General features: G+C 38.0%; 1 protein-coding gene across 6 annotated transcripts in view; it reads right to left on the bottom strand.

The window, feature by feature from the left end:
• LOC145987634 (uncharacterized) overlaps nt 1–21,389 on the bottom strand; it is a 529,186-nt gene that overhangs the window by 120,328 nt on the left and 387,469 nt on the right. The gene's annotated exons all lie outside the window — the stretch shown is intronic.

Here is a 21,389-nt window from a genome sequence, read left to right as displayed (position 1 = left end):
TTTCATTAATTTTTCTTTTACATCCTATGTATTTTTAAGCGATGGATTTTTATGTATGCGATTCAGAAGTTGTCAACAGCTTGTTTTGAGTTTTCTTCTAATTCTTGAAGCTTTTATTGGGTCAAATAAAGTGCACGAACATGGTGATGGACAATTTGCACGGTAATATTCATGGATCCCACTGTACAAAAGACTATTGCGAGAAAAAGGACCAGAAACATGATACGCGACAGAATCGGACAAGAGCGAACTTAAAACAGCAATGTGCCAAATTGTTGTGAACTGTATGTGTTAATCCGCGTTTACACCGAACAACAATTGTTGGTAACCAGAACACTAGTTTGACTTTATGTTTGTTAATAACTTTTGTGAACATTTTGGCTGCATGACTTCAGTTGTGGCTGCAAGATGCCGACTGTGTCATTTGGATATTCCTCTTCGCACAACAGTTTTGCTACCTTGTGTTCTGACGTCAGACGAGGAATGCCTACGAGGTTAGGTTAAGTTCCATTAGCATAATACAATGGAAAAATATTATTTAGGCTAAGAGAACTAAACATAGCTAGCCTAACCTAACAACGTAGGCATTTAGCCTAAAATTTAAAATCATTCTCCCGTGACGTCACAAGGTTGCTGAAGTGTTGTGCGATAAGTGAGACCAGTGTCATTTTGCCGCAAGAGACAAGACCAAGAAGATTCTGGGTGAGACCTTCACTGCGGGGAAGATCTAGTGACCTGTTTGTTGTTTTCTTTCAATTGTGGATAAGTTTGATCCAAAAGGACAGGCTTCTCGCGGAACAATTCAACTAAGTTCAGCACTTGATCCTTTGACCACTCCATCTCATTCAAAAGATTTTCCAAGATTAATAAATTACAAAACAAAACGCACTTCGCACGCGCTGGCTGGCTGTCACTTGTGTAATGGTGGCGGGAGGGGAAGCGGAGGAAATATTGCTAACATCGAAAAGGCTCTGGTAACATGTGTTGGTAACAAATGTTGCGAACATGTTTTCATCTTTACCGACTTCTTTTTGGATAACAAAATTTCTGTTGCAAACACGGGAAATGTGTTCCTAACATGAAATGATGATGATGATAAATTGATAAGCGTTTTTCTAAATGTTACCGACATTTGTTGGCGACATGTGTTAGCAACCCTGGTGTAAACGCGATTTACTTCCTTCATCCCGCACACGAACATATTACATACAGGGAGGTTATTTCAGTCGTTCACCGCCAGCGTGACGGCCGTTCGTCGGAGTCTTCATGCAACAGGTCCCGGCAAATTGCATTACAGGAAGTCCGTAACAGAAACCGCTTGTTTTCTAATGTTTCCACTTTTCACAATTACAGTTACAATTACAATTGAAATAAGCACGTACCTTGTCGCAAGGATGCTGGAAAAGGTGCCCTCCCAAATACAAATATTTCTGGCACCTTATTTCTGACATCTAATCTTAGATTAGACATCGCTACTTTATCCTCAGTTGTCGCGACAGCGCCGGCAACTTATCGGAGGTTGGGGGAGTTGTCAGCCGCGAGAGGGCGCTTCAAACTGCACGTATCGGCAGTGATGCCAACCGTAGGGACATGTCCCTACGCATAGGGACTTTTCACTAAATTTCGCCCGCGTAGGGACGTAGGGACAGATTTTGCCAAATGAGGGAAATCGTAGGTACTTTTTTCAATCTTGGAAAATTACATTTTATGTATTAGTTTATCTGGATACTTTAGCGAGGAGGAAAAAAAAGAACTAACTGACAAGTCTCCATCAGAATTTTGGAACATGTTATCGGTTACCAAAAACTTTCAAGGCAAGTTCCTTTTTGAAAACATTTCCACTCTCGCGAAAATAGTGCTAACATTGCCACATTCTAACGTGGAAACGGAAAGAATATTTTCAATGTTAAGTGATAGAAAAACAACAAAGGGAAATAAAATGGGACCAAAATTGTTAAAGACTGCAGGAAATGCAGCATATATCACCAACCAACATCTATCTCTTCACAGCAACACCATGTATGACTTCAAATAACATAATCAATAGTAAACGACTCAACGTTATTCATTAGGGGTGTGCGGGATCCCGAAAAGTCAGGACCGGGATCGGGAAAAAAAATTACCGTCCCAATCCCGACTTCGGGAAATGACTTCCCGACTTTTCGGGATCCCGAGCAGTCGGGAAATACCGAATGGTCACTTTAAAAAGTCGTTAATTCTCGACGTTTTCTGCATTGTAAGTTTTTGGAACTTATCGAAAATTGTAAATTTTTATTCTAGAAATGCAAAAACAATCACTTAAAGTGAAAATGACTTAAATTTCCAGTGCTTCGGAAAATTTCGAACATTTCCCGTCCCGAAAATTTTCCGACTTGGTCGGGAAATTGCAAATTTTTCAGTCCCGAATGTCGGGATTTAAAAAAATTACCGTCCCGATCCCGTCCCGACCCAAAAAATTCTGTCCCGCACACCCCTATTATTCATTAAGGCAAGAATTTACAATACCGGACCCTTCTGTAATTTCTATGCTACGTCTTATACTCACGAAATAATTAGTCGTGATGATTTATCTCAAGTTAACATGTTGGGGTGAGGTGAAAAAATTGTTCATTAACGTGTAGAAATTGTAAAATAAGCTTTTCAATTCTCGCAATGATTCTCCGTATACAAGTATGGTAGCCATATTTGTTGATATGAACAATTGACGTTTGCAATTAGTTACGCTTTCTACAGCGTTGCCACACTGTTGATTTCATACTTGGAGAGCATGAATTGTGTAATAATGGCGGAAGAGAACAGTAAAAAGTTGTTAATTAATGTTGTACAGATTGTTAGGTTGAGTGTGCAGGAGGATGGCTGTGGGCTAATTAATAAACTTATGGATTTCAGTATATTGCCCAAAGAACGTCCTTACATGTGACAGCGACAATCACGATGTAGAAGAACTAATTTGATTACAGGTAAATTTGGCAACAGTACATCAATCATAAAATTGCAGGATACGAAAATGGCGTCTTCGATGATGAACGTTTGCCGTTAAAGTGCTACGAAAATAAGATTTTTTTATCGGTTCGTAATCACCATTAGCGCAAAACCATTCACGGATAGCCCCACTGACCATTCTCGGTAAGGTTAGGTTAAGTTAGGTTAGGCAAGGCAACCATAGTTAAAATTTGGGCTCGAAAAAAACATGCACGGGTAGCCCAACAAACCATTGACGGATAGCCCCACGAACCATTCAGGTACGGTTAGGTTAGGATAAGCAAACATAGTTAAAATTTGGGGTCGTAGTAATATCATGAATGTATATTTCGTTTTTTAAGTATTGGAAACACAAAATCTTCCGGTAAATAATGAGCAATCGTGCCGATCGCGGACCACTCAATTTAACTTATTTTGCAATTTCTACACGTGACCCATAAATTTTAACTTCAAATTCGTGATTAGGAGGCCTCAATTAGTGAGTATGCCAAATATTACAAAAATCGGGGAGGGGTCCTGTACAGTAAATTCGCTCCTTCATTAATTGTGGAAGCACCGAGCAGAAAGATTTGGTAAGTAAATGTGTATATTTTATCTTCTGTCTTGCATGCTCATGAGGTGTTTTTTTTTTTTTAGTCGCTTTACGTGTAGCAGGAACATTTGGTCAGTTGTAGGGACATTTTGACTACGTCTGTAGGGACATTGCCGAAAAATGGTTAGCAACACTGTCAGCTACCAGACGTAGTCACTGTACGTTCATGTTCACTTCTGTTTGCGTTTATCAGTACGCGTGTTGTTTATACTGTGTTATTGTAATGTGCTACTCATGGCCAGTGTTTATTGTGTGTTAATTGTTATTCATTCATTACTTATGACGTTAAACAAATATACTCTTGAACAGAGAGTTTTTATGTACGATAATTACGTGAAAACGAATTCTTGCAGAAAAGTGGTCAGGGAATTACGAGAGACAGGATCTCTTGAACCTAAGAAGGTTCAAGGAGGTCATTTTCAACATCTCTTATAACACAGGAGGTTAGTGATCATCATTATTATTACTTTTAAATATCATTTTACGCTTTCGGTTTGCTTTATGCGCCGGGATGCTGTCTTCCCTTAATGTCAACTGAGGATAAAGTAGCGATGTCTAATCTAAGATTAGATGTCAGGAATAAGGTGCCAGAAATATTTGTATTTGCGAGGACACCTTTTCCAGCATCCTTGCGACAAGGTATGTGCTTATTTCAATTGTAATTGTAACTGTAATTGTGAAAAGTGGAAACATTAGAAAACAACCGGTTTCTGTTACGGACTTCCTGTAATGCAATTTGCCGGGACCTGTTGCATGAAGACTCCGACGAACGGCCGACACGCTGACGGTGAACGACTGAAATAACATACTGTCTCCGTATACAACACCGACAAATCTCAGGATTTGACACGCACAGGAGATGTTACAGAGCTACCGAGTCAGCCCAATTTTTCGCTACTCCTGTTTTACTTGTGTAGCTAAGACGAAACCAGGGCTCATTCAGGAGCTCAGTTGGTAGAGAAATTGCACTGTGTGGCAGAGGCATGGGTTCGAGTCTTGGACCGCACAGTGTGTAGGTCGATCAACTCTTCCTCTTGCTCATTTACGACTCATTTTGACACGGGGAACATATTGAAACATGACGAAACAAAATTTTTACTCAATACAAATCTTACTAGTTTCGTAAATTCCAGTAAATTACATAAAACATTTGTTTTCAGTTTTTCTTTTCGCTCATTAGCTCCCTCCTCTTTCGGTACACCCTTGATCCCACGTGTTTTTAAGGAATGGAATTTTTGTGATCAAGAAGGGGCTGGGGGGGGGGCGAGGTTTGGTGGTTAAATTCAACCTCCACCCCCACTGAGAAAACTACTTTGTTTCAATTCTTGAATCTTTCCCATTGCGTTAAACAAAATGAATTAATATGATGGACAATTTGCTTGGTTATCTTCGTTTTTTATTCTAAATGTTGTGTTGTTTTAAAACATGAAATTCTGTTGATTCAAAGAAGCAAATATCCTCCAGTTGCGGACATTTTTATTTCAATTCATGATCATCACATTGTGGAAAACAGATTGAATAAAAATGGTGATGGACAATTTGCTTGCTAATACTCGTGCATCCCACTCTACCGCTGACATAAAAATAGCCCTCCATTTCAATTCATAAGCCGGAAAAGGGAAGGGCAATGCAGATACATAGTTACCAACTTTCTATAAATATCCCTACGAAGAAGTGCCTTCATTACAGACCATGGGGGGAAACGTGCAACCTTAGACGTTGCTGACGTCAGACACCAAATCAATGTGGCCAGGTAGCTTTGAACGTGGGCTTCGACTGTAGTAACACTATATTTGGGACATATGGAGATTTCAGGCCGGAGTTACACAACCATACAAGAAACTAGAGCCGCATGATTATAATGCATTATTCATGGGAAAAGGAGTTCGCCATATACACATTTTCCAATCTATCAAAAACCTGTGTTCAATCTCTCGCAGGACCTTGAAAAGCGAATCGCATCGCATTGCGTCGCAGACGGTTGAATATCGCCAATGGCTCCACTCGCAAGCAAATGACCTCCATGCGAGGGAAATTGGTGGTAGCCATCTTGTCGCATGTAGCAGGAAAGGAATAGAAAAGAGCACGGGTTATGCATTCACAATTAGCGCAAAAAACATTTAGGAAGTTGTTTACGAACGCTTGTCCTTCTATTGATGAATGATGATGCTCGTGATGGCCAGATAAAAGACAATGTCTGGACTGTAAATCGAATACTGCTTCCATATCGGTACATCTTTTTTCGGGTACCTGAAGTAAGGAACCAACTATGGAGTTCTTAAGGATTCGCCGCTGATTGTAACATTTGGAGAGGAAACACGGAAAACTTCCTGGTAGTGAATTTGACGTGTACGCAACAAGTTGTCATAAAAGTAATGCTCGATTGGCCAATTTAATTAAGGCAGCTTATTTGTCCTGAATTTGACATTTTTAATTTCATGTGCCAAGGAACATCCTCACCGGAACGTTGGTTTTGTCAACTGACAATACAATTTTCAAATACCAAATAGTAATGCATGACAAACAATCTTGGTCCTATTTGACACTCTCGTCTAATCGCTATGATGAGGATTAAATGATGATTACATGAAATTGATGAAGGAGCAGTCACAAATGAACAAGCAATAATGTTTTGAATATGGTGGTGGTGGGGTGGGATACAAAGTTTCTGAGGCAGTCAAACTTTAATGACCATTTTGCAGTCTAATCAGTAGGGATACAAATTTATGGTAAATAAAAACTGAGGAGAGCGATAAATAAAATGTTAGATCAGCGGTATATACCAGCGGTGGAAAAAAAAATTGGCCCACACTTTTTCATTATGAGAGGAAACAACATACAAAAGAGTTATAATTTGATAAACTACTTCATTTTTATATACTGTACACATACACAAGTACTTAGCTGTCCAACCAGAAAGAAAACATCAACACAAAATCACTTCATTTCTAAATTGCATATCTCAAGTGATTTATTCATTGTATGTATTTAAAGGATATCCTTGCTGTCCAACAAATAAAATAATCACTACTGCACATACACAAACACATGTTGAAAATCATATGATGATAAACAAAATTCATTCATGACTGAACACAAATGACACCATTGTTTCCCTTGATGTGCGGGAACAGACTAATCTTATCGCTGCTACAGCTAGCAAGTTCAACGAAAATGGAAGTTGAGTAGACATTCGGGGGAAGAAAGGAATGCAGCTTGACAGGGAGCAAAGTTTTCGAACCGAGATTATGTGCATGGGAAATCCAAATTTGCAGCGTCTTCCTGATGTGATCGAAGATAAAACGTTCTTCAGCTGCAAGTGGTAGGAAACTTTAAGCAAACGTTTCGTTACAAATCGACAGTTTGCGCGCTCAACCTCGATTGCCGGTTTTTGCGTGTTTTCTACCTAATTTGATGATATTTCACGGTTATTTCGCGAAAAAGCGTTCATTTCGTGGAAAAGCACACATTTCGCATTACTTCGCGAATAAAACTCATGGATATTTCATCATTGGGAGTGTAGTTACGTGCAAAATGTTCAAAATTGCATCTTTTTTTCACATTTCGCGATTTCGCGCATCGCGAAAATTCAATGTCCCTACTAATGAGGCTCTGGCGTCTGGAGTTACGGGCAATATAACCCTCCGTGGGGGTCGTGTTGTCTCTCCAAAGATTGTCCCTCCATCCTTATCTTCCCAATTAGCCAAAAGTGGCAAACAAGAAAGTAAAATAAAATAAATCAATCAATCAAGATTCAATGATTAAAAATTGCACAACTGAGCTTCCATTTATTCATCTCCACCATAGATATTTGGAAACTCGTAATCACAACTGACAACCCCAAGTTTTGTGGAGTAAGGTAACAAGAAAAGGAAAAAAAATGGTAAATCTGAAGGGGTTGTAAACATTTTCAGGGGAATTCGAAGGTTGTCAATTACCCTAGAAAGAGGTTGTACCGGGCGACCCACAAGTCTGGAACCATAGGTATTGTTCACATTACCCTTCTTTCTGTTACAGGTAAACAATGGCACTGACTAAGGAGGAGCGAATCCAAGTTATTTTGCTGGTGGGGACTTGGAACACATTCTTTAACCGTGTCGTACAATAATAAGTTCCTAACATTAACTTGTTTTCTTGTTCTCCTATGGTTCCTGTCTTATGGACACCCTGTAGAATGAGAGATTAAAAGGTGAAGTGGTGTTGTAATTATTTGGAGTTTATTTGTAGTAACAATACCACGTTTCAGAATGATGGTAGTTCGGTCTAGTCACAAATTGTAAACTATCCCAGACGATAAATGTAACTTGCAAAATAAATTTCCTCTTTTACATGAAAAAAAAACACTATCCTGAAAATTGTTATTACAATGTAGAACAACCTACGAAGCTGAAAATGAACACAATTCATGGGGAAATTTTTTACTTTGATTGACTGATTGAATTGATAATTCTGGGTGTGTCAGCGCTCAGGCTATTTTGCACCCTTCACATTACACGCGGCCTAGCCCCTTTACACAAACACATGTCTGAGGTATAAAATATCCTTACCCGAGTTAAAAGCTGAGGCTGTAAAGCACATATAAGCACATATAAGGACACAACACAGGATAATACAAACAGCCCTACAAAGGGCTATACTGACCTTAGGTTCAGACGCCAGAGCCTCGTTGGCATGCAACATTGCTGTTACAGGGGTGTATTACGTGGAACTGAGAACTATTCAACTTTGAACATTTTAACACATGGAACAGTTGCTCAAAAAGGGTTCCAAATTCGAAATACCTATGTTTATTCTGCCTCTTGGCCTTCAAAATAAGACTAGTTTCATGTTGTTAACATTCCCGAGATATCGGCATTTGAAAATACCGTGTTTCGTAAATACGTTATTTTTAAAACCCTTATAAATCAGATTAATTTTTTCATTCAAAATACTAGCACAGGAGATTCTATAAAAATAGGATCCGCGCCCGGTCCTAAAAATGAGTGATTTGACGTATCGTAATCACCTGCAGGCAGTGGCGGCTCGTGGTCTGGGCCTATGGGTGTGCACCTTGGCCTCGCGTCCAGAAGAAGTGTTGTTATTCCCACCCAATTATTCCTGCCCGTTTCTGCTAATCGCATTTGCAATCCAAGTTATGACGCACCTTTTCCTGATAATGAGACGATAGCAGAGTTATATTTCATTAACATTTTTAAAAAATAAGGTTTATTACAAAATCGAAATACCCTTGTGATTTTTTTTAATCGGCCAAGAGAGAAGATGTGTTGTTTGGTCTCTTTCGTGACCTGTAGAAAATTCAGCGTTCGACGACCTGACAAAATCACTCGCAACGCTATACCGATAAACTGCTATGGTTTGTAAAGGATAATAATATTGCCAGTATTTTGTGTAATTTGCCTTGTTTTAATAATGTATATTATCTTTCTTCAATATAAATATGTCCCATCAGAAACCCAAGTTTAATGCCACATAAACATTTAATCGTACACTTAAGCTAATTACCATTTTTAATGTACTTATTCACTTTAGTCATAGCCATGAGGATCTTCGAAACCCTAATCAAATGGAACTAGTTCTTGCCAGCACCTTTACAAAAATTCTCAAATCAGCGACATAATAGTACAAGTTACAGATTATCGTATGCACTGAATAAAGAATTAGATTGACTGTTCTGTGACAAAAATACAAGATTAAACTCTGATTATTTGAAATTTTCGTTGAACTTCCAAATACAAGTCGGAGCGTCTAAATGCACTAATTCCTACGACATTGTGAATGTTTTTAATTCAAACCGCTGACATTTTATAAAACTATTTTCCAGCGCCTGTATCAACGTATTACACTCGTCGCATCTGGTCTTGCATGGTTGAATACCCTCGTCACTACATGCCAAGCCCTCTCCCCTTCATTTCCCGCCCTCCCCTCGTTCGGATTTCAGTGCTTTGCTCAGAACCGTATGAAGTGAGAGAGATCAAAATTTCCCTTGTTGAGAAAAAAATCCCTCAATTTGCAATGATGCATGGGTTGTTCTTGTTCTCGACTCCGTCACACGGCAAGGAGTGGAAAGATTGCAACACTACATGACGAAGAGGGAACAGCGCATGTCCGTACCTACTATGTCACAATTTTTTGTGCGAAGCGAGTCCGAAAGCCCTTGATCCAAGCCGTAAGAGCTTTTCTGCTTCCTCTACCCACCGTCGAGCACAGCGCCATTTCGATGTGCAACTGTGTGCACTTCCCAATTGTGTTCATGCCGCCCATTCAACGCGAGTTACGCAGATAGAAAAGCTGACGTAAGGAAGTAAATGGAAGGTGATATGGCCCGGGAACATTTGCGGTTTTGAAGAAATGTCTTTCAATGAATAAATACGTAAAAACCAATCACATTTATTTGGGTATGCACGTGCGAGTGCGCGAATAGGCAGCAGCCGCTACTGCCTGCAGGTATAATATATGAGAAATAGACGTTGACTATAGTTACACATCATTCTTAGGGTAGTCTTATCAATACCATCAAAAGCCATTACTGGATATTAGTATTTAAGTAATTACTGAGATTCTTTTTAATCGATCGACCTGCCATCTGATGGAGTGTTATAAATTATATTTTTTCCCTAATCAATAGCAGTCCAAGGATGGGCTGTCGCCACGGACGGAGGGCTGGACAAGGCCGTTGCACGATGGTATTTATTTCGAGTTAGCTATAAATTATCAACGACACAAACGCGTTTCGTAGTCTAGATGGTGTTGGAATAACTTTTACGGCCGAACTCCTGCAATATGTCTTTCCTATCACGGCAATTAGCATTTGTCTACATTTGGCACCACCTGGCGTTTTTCCTGTTCAATCTTTAAACGAGACATCTATCGGAAGGCAGATCAATTACAGTGACCAGATTTATAAGTACTGTTGCCAACTCAGATAGTTTAGAACAATTTCTGCTTTTTTTCTTTTTCTTTTTTTGCAAACTTTCTTAACTCCTAAATCACAAGCTGCGGTTCTACGAGCGAAAATCTAGTTCCTAATATAGACCTCCCTAAAAATTACGATTGAGCATAAAAAATAACTAACACAAATATCTGAGCATATCTCATTACACAAGTTGTGGCGGTTCAAGGTCACGTTTCTACTTCATCACCCTGAATTAATTTTTCCATTCTTTCTACTTTTCCTCCGGGCACAGTGGTCTTGCTACGTTGTTGCCAGTAACATATTAATGATTCTCACTAGATCTGCATTATGTCTATTATGGACATACAATAAATGACCATTTTTATTTTATTGAAATATGCAATGTAAAGCATTTTTTCAACAATCTATTCGAAAGAAGATGCAAAAATGAGTAACTAAGGAATGGTACAAAAATATTACGAATTGCATTTCATATTTGTGTGCATATCAATGACGCGTTTCAGTGTTTTTGAAATCTACTTGTAAGGTTGATATATTCGTTAAAAGCTAACAATATGATTTATTCAATGAAGAGGAAGAACTCGGCGGTAGCTTAAAAGCTTTTAATCAATACTCAAAATAATGGGTCCCTTTTGCTGTTTCTAAGAACATCACAATCCGTCTTTCCCACTTCTATTGTTCCAGCACATATTAATAGAAAATAATAGACTGGCAACACTGAACCGTAGAACGTCGAAAGGTACAAAAAAAACAACGCGAGTTGCTGGTTCTTAGGAGATGAGAAGCAGCAGAGCGTCGTGCATTTCACCCGCCTAGTAAAAAGTAAGAACCTTATCATCAAACATGTTCAAAACATCGAGCGCCTCTTTTCTGAGGCGTGCTTTAACAGAGGTTCTTTAAAAATCTCGCATTGTAATATGCACAACGACAGTCGAATACTGTGATAGTGAACATAATAATGGCATGGGAACAGTGGTGCTAGTGTCAAATGTTTAAATCACTTACATACATTTAGTTCGCATATAATCTGTGGGCACAGATATCGCCGTCAGTGTTCAAACTCCTTTATGAAGGATTACATTTCAGAATTGCTGGCCTGGGATCGTGTTATGATCCACACCAGGGTACCGAGACAGTTGTTAAACTTTCGTATTTTAATGTGCAATCTGAACTTAGCTTCTTTTTCGTAATCAATTATGGCAACATTGCTCATAAGTGGCCGCTTCAGAGCACCTTGCTATTCAAGCTTAGTCGAAATAGCCAATTAGAAACCTTGTACAGCAAGGAGCTACGCTTTAAAAAAAAAAATCTCATATTTTATAACGAAACGAAGTCATTTGCACTAGCCGTATAATTAGTGAAAGTTTATTTCAGGCACATATTAAACATATGAAAGGTATGTAGACGTGACACATTGCAAAATGACCACATTCAGAAGCGGAGAAGGGGGGATTTAATCGGGTTGTTTATAGCTGAATTTTATGCTGATGTGTTCAGCATGTCCATAACTAATGCGAGAAGTTGCTTAGTAATTAATAAATTATCGTCTTCATTGCATGTGGAAGAACTAGTTCGGTGCTTCTTCGACAGGTGGCACTCGCCATGTTCAGCTGACTTCAATTGTTCCTTGATACAGAGAACGAATAAACTTTCAACGTAAGAATTACGTTTTTGAGAGAGATTGCACAGTGGGATGCATAAGTATTACCAAGCAAATTGTCCATCACCATGTTTATACTGTTTGTTTAGCGCAATCAGAGCTCCAAACAAGTCAAACAAGCTGTTGACAACCTCTACTCCAGTATTAGCAAAAATCTAATCCTTAAAAAAACACGTAGAGCAAATTTCAAGTGGTCGTGGCCAATTTGCCGACCAATACTACTTGCGCATCCCGCTGTACGTGCTGCAAAATTGGAATGTATTAAATGAATGGCGAGTTCGTTTGAGTTTATTTTTAAGTCCACTTTATGCACAGAAAGGCTAATCAGGACTGGACCTACAGCTTAAAGTGATATCCGAACCACTATGTGCTTCCACCGGGTATGGAACTAGGGATTCCTTGATTACTTAATTACCCATGATTGCCCCTCGAGAACTAATAGTTGTAGAGAGATGAAATCGGTGTTTTTACGAAATGACGGGGCTTTTAGCAACGATGAAATTTATACATTTTATCTCCAAATAATTAAAGTTAAGGAGGAAAAAGAAAATTGATTTTTTTCAAAAAGTAGTATTCGACACGCCCCTGGGGTCATCACAGTAGTGTGATTTACAATATTATTGGCGCACTTATAGGTGTAGAAAAGAAGAGGTCATTTGATTAAACAGCCCGATTTGCCCACACTTAAAATTATGCCAAGATCCTCTTATTCCCCATTTCTTCAAGTGTGATATGCTCTTAATCCTCAAGAATTTTGAATCCTAGTGTAGAAAAGAAGAGTTCATATGCCCCGATTTGCCCACACTTAAAATTATGCCAAGATCCTCTTATTCCCCATTTCTTCAAGTGTGATATGCTCTTAATTCTCAAGAATTTTGAATCCTAGTGTAGAAAAGAAGAGTTCATATGCCCCGATTTGCCCACACTTAAAACAATGTCAAGGGGGGGCATATAGCCCAATCGGCCAGGTGTGTACATATTTAAATCTAAAGAATTTTGAATTCTAGTGTAAAACTCCCCTCAGACAGATTTGCCCATGTGTGTAAAAGCTACATCTCTGTTTGTTGTCCATAAACTTGTCAAAAATATGCCCCCCCTTGATATTGTTTTGGCTACACTTAAAAACTAAGGCAAAAAGTCACTCTCATCCTCTACAACTTACAAATCAATACAATACAAGGTCAGGCTGCAAATTGTTTCATGTTCTTTCTAATCTTTGATCATGTTTCATGTCCCGGCCGGCAATAAATCATGCACGCCTGGGAGATTTTATCTCATGCATGCAAGCATAAGATAAAATCTACACTGTGCCCTTTCAGGGAAAATTCCCCATACATGCCATCATGTTATTGACTCCAAGGGAAATTCCTAGTAAAAAGAACGTTGGCCTCTTGCATGTTGTCATATATGCCTGAATTGGATTCAGGTTTTGTCTTGTTCTAATAATATATACCTGAGTGAGACTTACAGAAATATTCATTGCACATTTCAAAGTCCAAATTTGAATTGTATTTAGCTGATATACAGCTCATAACTCCTGGGTTCTGATATTCAATGTGTATTGCATGTGGACATAGTCCCATGGCTTAAATGCTTTATAATCAAAGGCTTCTGGGTTTAAGATCTCTCTATGGAGAAGTGCTAGTCTTGTTGCCTTGTAATCAAGAGGCCCCCAGGTCTGAAACCTGGTAGAGTGTGTGGGCCTCCCCTGATGGCAAAGTGTTGGTATTATTGCCTTGTAATCAAGAGGCTCTGGGTTTGAGTCCTGATAAAATATGTAAGATTGAAATACATGTGGCAAAATAATATCTCCACACGTGAGATTTTGAGAATATTCACTGCTAGCTGATATACAGCTGAGGTTTGAAACCTGGTAAAGTGTGTTGTACAACAGCATAAAAGAGCAAAACCATTTTATATTGGGGATCACCAGAGCCTAGTTATTGCTGTTGTTTGGGTATAAAAGCACCAGCTCAGCCACTAGCTGCTGTTATAATTGTTTTGGCATATTGTCCATATATAAACAAACAACAAAAATGCCAAAACAAAAATATTGCAATCAATGCAAAAAAAAAATATATAGTTCCAATTGGTCTAGGCACCGGCATATTTGTGACCCTAAGAAATGCAGAAAGGCCACAAAAATGTGTCCAAGATGCCATAAAATATTAAGCAAGGCTTATTACAAATGGCATAAGTGTATTTGTTATGAACAGTCATCAACATTGCCCTCACAACCATCTACATCTGGTCTGAAAAGGAAGCATGAAACACCTGTTCATGCTAGAGCAGCAAAACAGCCACGCTATGCACCACCTATCCATAGCAGTTTTAATGGCCAATTAAGGGATTACCGGTTTGTATCAGAGCCAAGATGTGACATTAAGAATTTTTTGAACAGTATAAATCCAGATGTGCAGGCAATTCTAAATGCACAAAATGGCTCTTATAAGCTGTCCCTCAAATTGTTTACACAATATAAGAAGCCAAATGGCACAAAATTTACACAGCCCCACATAACAGAAACTGTACCTATATATTCAAATGCAAATTCAGACAAAATAATAAGCAGTTTGATAGATCAATTGAATATTAAACACTCGGAATTTGCGGCAAAAGAGTCTGGATGGAGCCTATGCGGATCTCCACACAAGCTCTATGTTAATATTTCTGAATTCAGCCCATTACAAGGTTCCACATATGTGCCATTACCTGCTAATATTAAAAACAAAAAAGCTGTGCTTAACATAGAAAATAATGATCAGAAATGCTTTCTGTGGTGTATTTTGGCTGCTTTGTATCCAGTTTCAGATAATCCAAAGAGAATAAGTTATTATAAACAGCATGAAAATGATTTTGATGAAGCAATGGAGGGTTTAGAATATCCAATGTCTGTTCAGAATATTGATAAATTTGAAAAAAAGGCCCGGGATATTAATGGTAAACAATTATCTATTAATGTATTTATTTGTTCTACTGGCCGTGGCAATTGCTTGATAGCACCTCTCAGAATCAGTACATTTCATGATGATTCTGCTGTTCCGATTGATCTGCTCTTAATTGAAGTGGATGATACACGCCATTATACTCTGATACATAATCTTGAAGCTTTAGTCAGAACACAACTAGACAAAACTCATAGAATATTCAAGTTGTGCAGAAGATGTTTGTCTGTATTTGATGGTCAAAAAATGGTGAATGGGGTTCGGGAAGAGAATGCAGAAATTGCTAAAAACAAGTTAATTGAGCATCTGAAATACTGTGGCAACCATAAACCTGTTCATATGGTGATGCCTAATCCAAGTGAAAATGCTAAATTCAAAAAATTTGAAGCCTTGTTGGAACACCCAGCATATATAGTCTGTGATTTTGAATCAAACCTCAAACCCTTTGCATTCTGCAGCCCAGATCCTGATGAACCTTCAATTACACCATACCAGTTACATGAACCTTCCAGTTTTTATTATGTGGTTGTACAGGGTGGTGTGGTTAGTAAAGAATATTTATACATGGGAGCAGATGCCATCAAAGAATTTGCACATAGAATAGAAAATGAGTGCCATGACATAGCATCTAATGTCTTATTAAAATCAAAACCCATGTTGCCTTTAACAGAGGAACAGATTGAAGATTTCAACAATGCAGAAAAATGCCCGGTATGTGATTCTGAATTTTCAGATACAAATATCAAGGTTCATCACCATTCTCATACAGATGGTAAATTCTTAATGGCCCTGTGTAATAGCTGCAATATTCAGATCCAGAGACCAAAATTTGTCCCCATATTTTGCCATGGTGCATCCAATTATGATTTTCATCATTTAATCAGGTACGAGGGGTTTAACAAGCAGAATTTAAATATTTTAGCAGAAAATGATGAGAAATATATAGCTATTAGCAAAATAATTAAAGTTAATGGTGTTTCTATTCACTTAAGATTTCTTGATTCATACAGAATTTTATCGGCTAGCCTGGCTACACTGGCCACTCAATTATCTGATGATCAATTCAAAATCACATGTGCTTTGTTTCCAAATCAGGACCTAAAATCAATTAGGCGGAAGGGTGTATATGCATATGATTATGTTACAGATTTTTCTAAATTTGATGAGTGTTCTCTGCCACCACAACAAGAGTTTTACAGCAAAATCAGAGGATCTGGAATCACTGATGATGATTATCACCATGCCCAGTTGATGTGGAACAATTTAAAATGCCAGACATTTGGTGATTATCACAGGGCTTATTTAAAACTTGATGTGGCCCTCTTAGCTGATATATTGCAGGCATTCAGAAAATCTTCCATGCAAAATTATAAACTGGATCCAATATATTTTTACAGTGCTCCGGGCCTAGCATGGTCTGCAATGTTTTTAAACACTAAAATGCAATTGGATCTGATCCAGGATCAAGATATGTATCTGTTTATGGAACAATGTATAAGAGGAGGCATGGTGCAATGTTCTCAGAGATATATCAGAGCAAATAACAAATATATTCCTGATTATGATCCAGCACTGCCATCAAATTATATACTGTATGTAGATGCAAACAGCCTGTATGGTTATGCTATGATGAAAAAACTGCCATATGCAGGGCTTGAGTGGGTCGAAAATTTCAATATTGAAGATATTAAGGATTTTGATGACAGTAACTATGGCCTGTTCTTAGAGGTTGATCTGACAATTCCTGATGATTTACACAACATATTTTCTGATCTGCCCCCAATTCCTGAGGTTAAGTGTTCACCTGGCTCTAAACAGAAGAAATTGATGATGACTCTAGAGCCGAAACAGGATTATGTCATATATTACAAAAACCTCCAGTTCCTGATGAAACATGGTGTTCAAGTGACCAAAATTGGAAAAGTTTTGAGGTTCAGGCACTCAAAATGGTTGAAACCATATATTGATACAAACACAGAGCTTCGAACATCAGCAATAAGCCAATTTGATAAGACCTTGTTTAAATTGATGGTCAATTCAGTGTATGGCAAAACAATTGAAAATGTCAGAAAACATATTGATGTTAAAATAGTTACTGACCCCAGCCGGAGCAAAAAATTGATTGCAAAGCCCAACTTCAATTACAGAAGAATTTATGATGAGAATATGGCACTTTTCAACATGAAAAGAACAAATATTAAATTTGATAAGCCTATTTATGTAGGGGCTGTGATATTGGAATTGGCCAAATTACACATGTTAAAATTGTTTATGATGTGTTGAAGCCTTTTTATAAAGATCGTGTAAAACTGATGTACATGGACACAGATAGTTTTGTTCTTGATATTCAAACAGAAGATGTTTATCAAGATATAGCACAGCCTGAATTGTTTAAATATTTTGATACCACTGAACATTCAAAAATTAAACCCCACAACAAAAAGGTGCCTGGCAAATTAAAAGATGAGACACTTGGTGATGTTATTGTGGCATTTGCTGGGTTAAGGGCCAAGATGTACAGCTTTGAAACATGTAGTGGCGCTGTTGCCAAAAAGGCCAAGGGCATTGGCAGAGTAACTGTGGACAAAGAGCTTGAATTTGAGGATTACAAAAATTGTCTCAAATCATGTAGCACCATCAGAACATCAGAAAATAGAATTCAGAGTGTGGATCACTTATTGACTAGCAATATTGTAAGAAAAGTGGCTCTGGACCCACATGATGATAAGAGATGCATTTTATCATGTGGCATACATACTCTACCATGGGGGCATTGTGATTTGAAAAATGGCAATCAATGCCCAATTACAGAGCATGATTTGAAATAAATAAACATGCCTATGAACTTATTTGGGTTCAAAAAACAGGCTATTATGGAGCTGCCAACACCACAACCCTCTTCTCATATAATATCTAAACTAAGTGGCTTGTTAATTATTCATCTGAACAGCATACTTACAGATGTTGATGATGAAACAGGTAAAACATTGTACATATTTAACAATAATTTAAATCATTACCAATTACCTGTAGGTGGGCAATTACAATTTATTACAACCCCTGAGGGTGATGTCAAGATTTCAATAGGGGGAAATATTTTTTAGAATTAAGCACTCAAACATGATTTCTGGCACTGTATATACTGTTTCTGCTGGTGACTGCTTATATATTGAGGTCCCTGGATCCTATGACAAGCTTATACCCTTTTTTATAGAATTAAGAATCAGATATTCAATAATAAATAACCACTAAAACAAAAATGCCTAATGATATATTTGGCCATACAAGACATGAAGATCACAGTGATGAGATTCTGATGCTTGATGTCAGAGTCAAGAAATTAAGAAGTGATTTACAAGCTTTACAAACCACACTCAATGCCAGTCTTCAATTAAAAATTACAAATTTACAATCACAATGCATGGACCCTCTTCTTAAAATTGACTCAGAACTCAAAGTGCTGCTTCAGAAATATACTGATTTGGCCACATTAGATAATTTTCAAAGTTTAGAAGAAGCTGTAGCAGCTCTTCAAGCCAAATTTAAGACCCAGGCCACCAACTCTGAGCAATTGAAACAGCAATTGGAAGAGCAGATAAATAATTTCCAGACACAGCTCCAAACAATTGTCAAAATCATAAAATCACAAGAAGATTTTGATCTAGTGATTTCCACTCTAAAGGAACAGATTCAATCACTCCAAATACCTAATCTGGACCCCTTGAACAATGCCATAGCCGAGGTTAAAGAAAAAATTGAGACACTTGAAAATTTTATGAACAACTTGCCATCTTCTGATGCTTTGAGTGCAATAACTCGGAGTGTTGCAAACATCAAGCTGCAACTTGAAACATATGAAGATTTTGGAAAAATTCAAAGTACCATGACCCATCTTGAGGGTACAATAGCAGCAGTGCAAAGTGATTTGACAAATATACAAGAATCTTTAGAATCCCGCCTGCCCGGTATTGTAGACACACTTGTCAGTGTCCAGGAACAGATCACAAAGCTTGAAAACCTCAACACTGAATCTGAGCTATCTCATTTTCATCACTTGATCGATTATATCCAAACAAAACTTGAAATTTTACAACAATCAACACCCACTCAGGCAGATATAGCCCTGCTCCAAGATGCTATGCAAAATGTGGCTGATGCTTCTGAATTAAACAATGTAAAATTAGCACTTGAATCTTTGCAAAATACTGTAACACATCTGCCTACATCACAGGAACTTAAAAATATTAAGAGGGCAGTGAATCGCATATTGAAATCAGAAGATATCAAGAATATCCAGACAGAGATCAAACAACTCACTCAGACAGTGGCCACTCTACCAACTAATCAACATATTAATGAACTGCATGCCCTGTTTGAGGATATCAGAAGACAGGTCCATGATCTTACTGCTCAAAATTCAAAATTGGCAGTTATTGAAAATTTGCAACAAATTGTAGCTAATATCAAGCAACAGCTAGGGACCATGGAATCCAATCAAGCAAATGCCCTGTCTGTTTTTGCCACCCAGCTACAAGAAATTGTGCAAAAATACAAAAAACTTGATGTGGACATAAAAATCAAGCCAGGCCATGATGATGTTGTTAGGACCATCAATAAGCACCTTGAATCTGTAACAAGCAGATTGCTTACAGCAGAAAAAGAAATAACAGGCATAATCGAGAATCCAAAACATACAGTAATTCTTGAATTGTACAGCATCCCCAACAAAGAATATGATTCACCATTTACACCAGGTGGCAAAATATATATGCTGTCCCCTGCTCAATTTTATTACCAATTTTTTGTTGGGGGCACACTGAGACCAATCAAGATCAAATATTGGCTACAACCACAGGCACACCACTACCCTACCTTATCAATAACAAATGCTGATAACAAAGCAAAAATCACCAGTGTAGAGTTAGAGGATTTTACAGATCCCAATACATTAGAAACAGCCTATGCTGAAGATGATGGATCTCTGGAATTTAAAATACAAATAGGGGACAAACTGTATTTAGAAAATCCTGCAGTGTCAGCTGCTGAACACCCCATAGTTGCAATATTCTTGTTTTCATATTATGTCTAGACAAATTATTGTTGATGAATTACACAGACAAGCCAGACATAATTATAAGAGACTGCCAGTAGTCACAAAAGGCATAGATGATTTATGGCAAGGGGACTTGATTGAGATGGCAAGTGGACAGCTGAAAAACTTAGACAAAATCAACAAGGGCTACAAGTATCTACTTACTGTAATAGACACATTTTCAAAATTTGCCTGGGCAGTGCCACTCAAATCCAAAACTGGAAAATGTGTTACAGAAGCCATCAGGACAATCAGCAATCAGAGTGGAAGATCACCGCGCTATTTGCAAACAGATAATGGCAAAGAATTTTATAATTCTGTGTTCCAACAATTTATTAAAAGCCAATCAATAAAACATTACTCGAGTTACAGTGATCTCAAAGCCTCAATTGTAGAGAGATTCAACAAAACCCTAAAAAATCTTATAGTAGTGGGATTGGCTATAGGATGAGCACCACTTACAAGTGTAGAAAAGAAGAGGTTATTTGATTGAACAACCCGATTTGCCTACACTTAAAACAAAGCCAAAAGGGGCTTATACCCCAATTCTTCAAGTGTGATATGCTCTGAATTTTAAGAAATTTTGAATTCTAGTGTAGAAAGGAAGAAGCCTCAACAGATAGATTTGCCTACACTTAAGACTAAGCCAAGTTCCATATGATCTTATTGTTTATAGTGTGTTTCTCTGTCAAAATCCTAGGAATTTTGAATTCTAGTGTAGAAATGGTGAGCCCCCCCTCAGATTGATTCTGCCATGTGTACAAAAGCTGAATCTCTCAATTTGCTGTCTATAAGCTTGTCAAAAATATGCCCTCTTGATATTGTATTGGCTATACTTGAAATTAAGCAAAAAATATTTATATTTTCATGCGGGCAAGACTTCCCGATCAATACAAAGGGACATGTGCAGGCGTGCAATAATTAATTGCCTGCATGTTCTTCTAATCTTTTGATCAGTCACATGTCCGGGCCAGCAATTAATTATTGCACCCCTGGGAGATTTATGCGTGCATCCAAGAGATATAATTTATATTGTGCTTTTTCAGGGAAAATTCCCCCCATACATGCCTTCATGTTATTGACTCCAAGAGGAATTCTCAGTAATAAGAATATTGACCCCTTGCATGTTGTATGCCTGAACACAATTCTGGTCTTGTCTTGTTGTGTTAATATAAACCCGAGCGAGGACTTACAGAACATTCAAT

Source organism: Lepisma saccharinum, chromosome 5 (assembly GCF_977018435.1).
Source record: "Lepisma saccharinum chromosome 5, izLepSacc3.1, whole genome shotgun sequence".
NCBI lineage: Eukaryota > Metazoa > Arthropoda > Insecta > Zygentoma > Lepismatidae > Lepisma > Lepisma saccharinum.
This window is presented reverse-complemented; position numbering and strand designations above follow the sequence as displayed.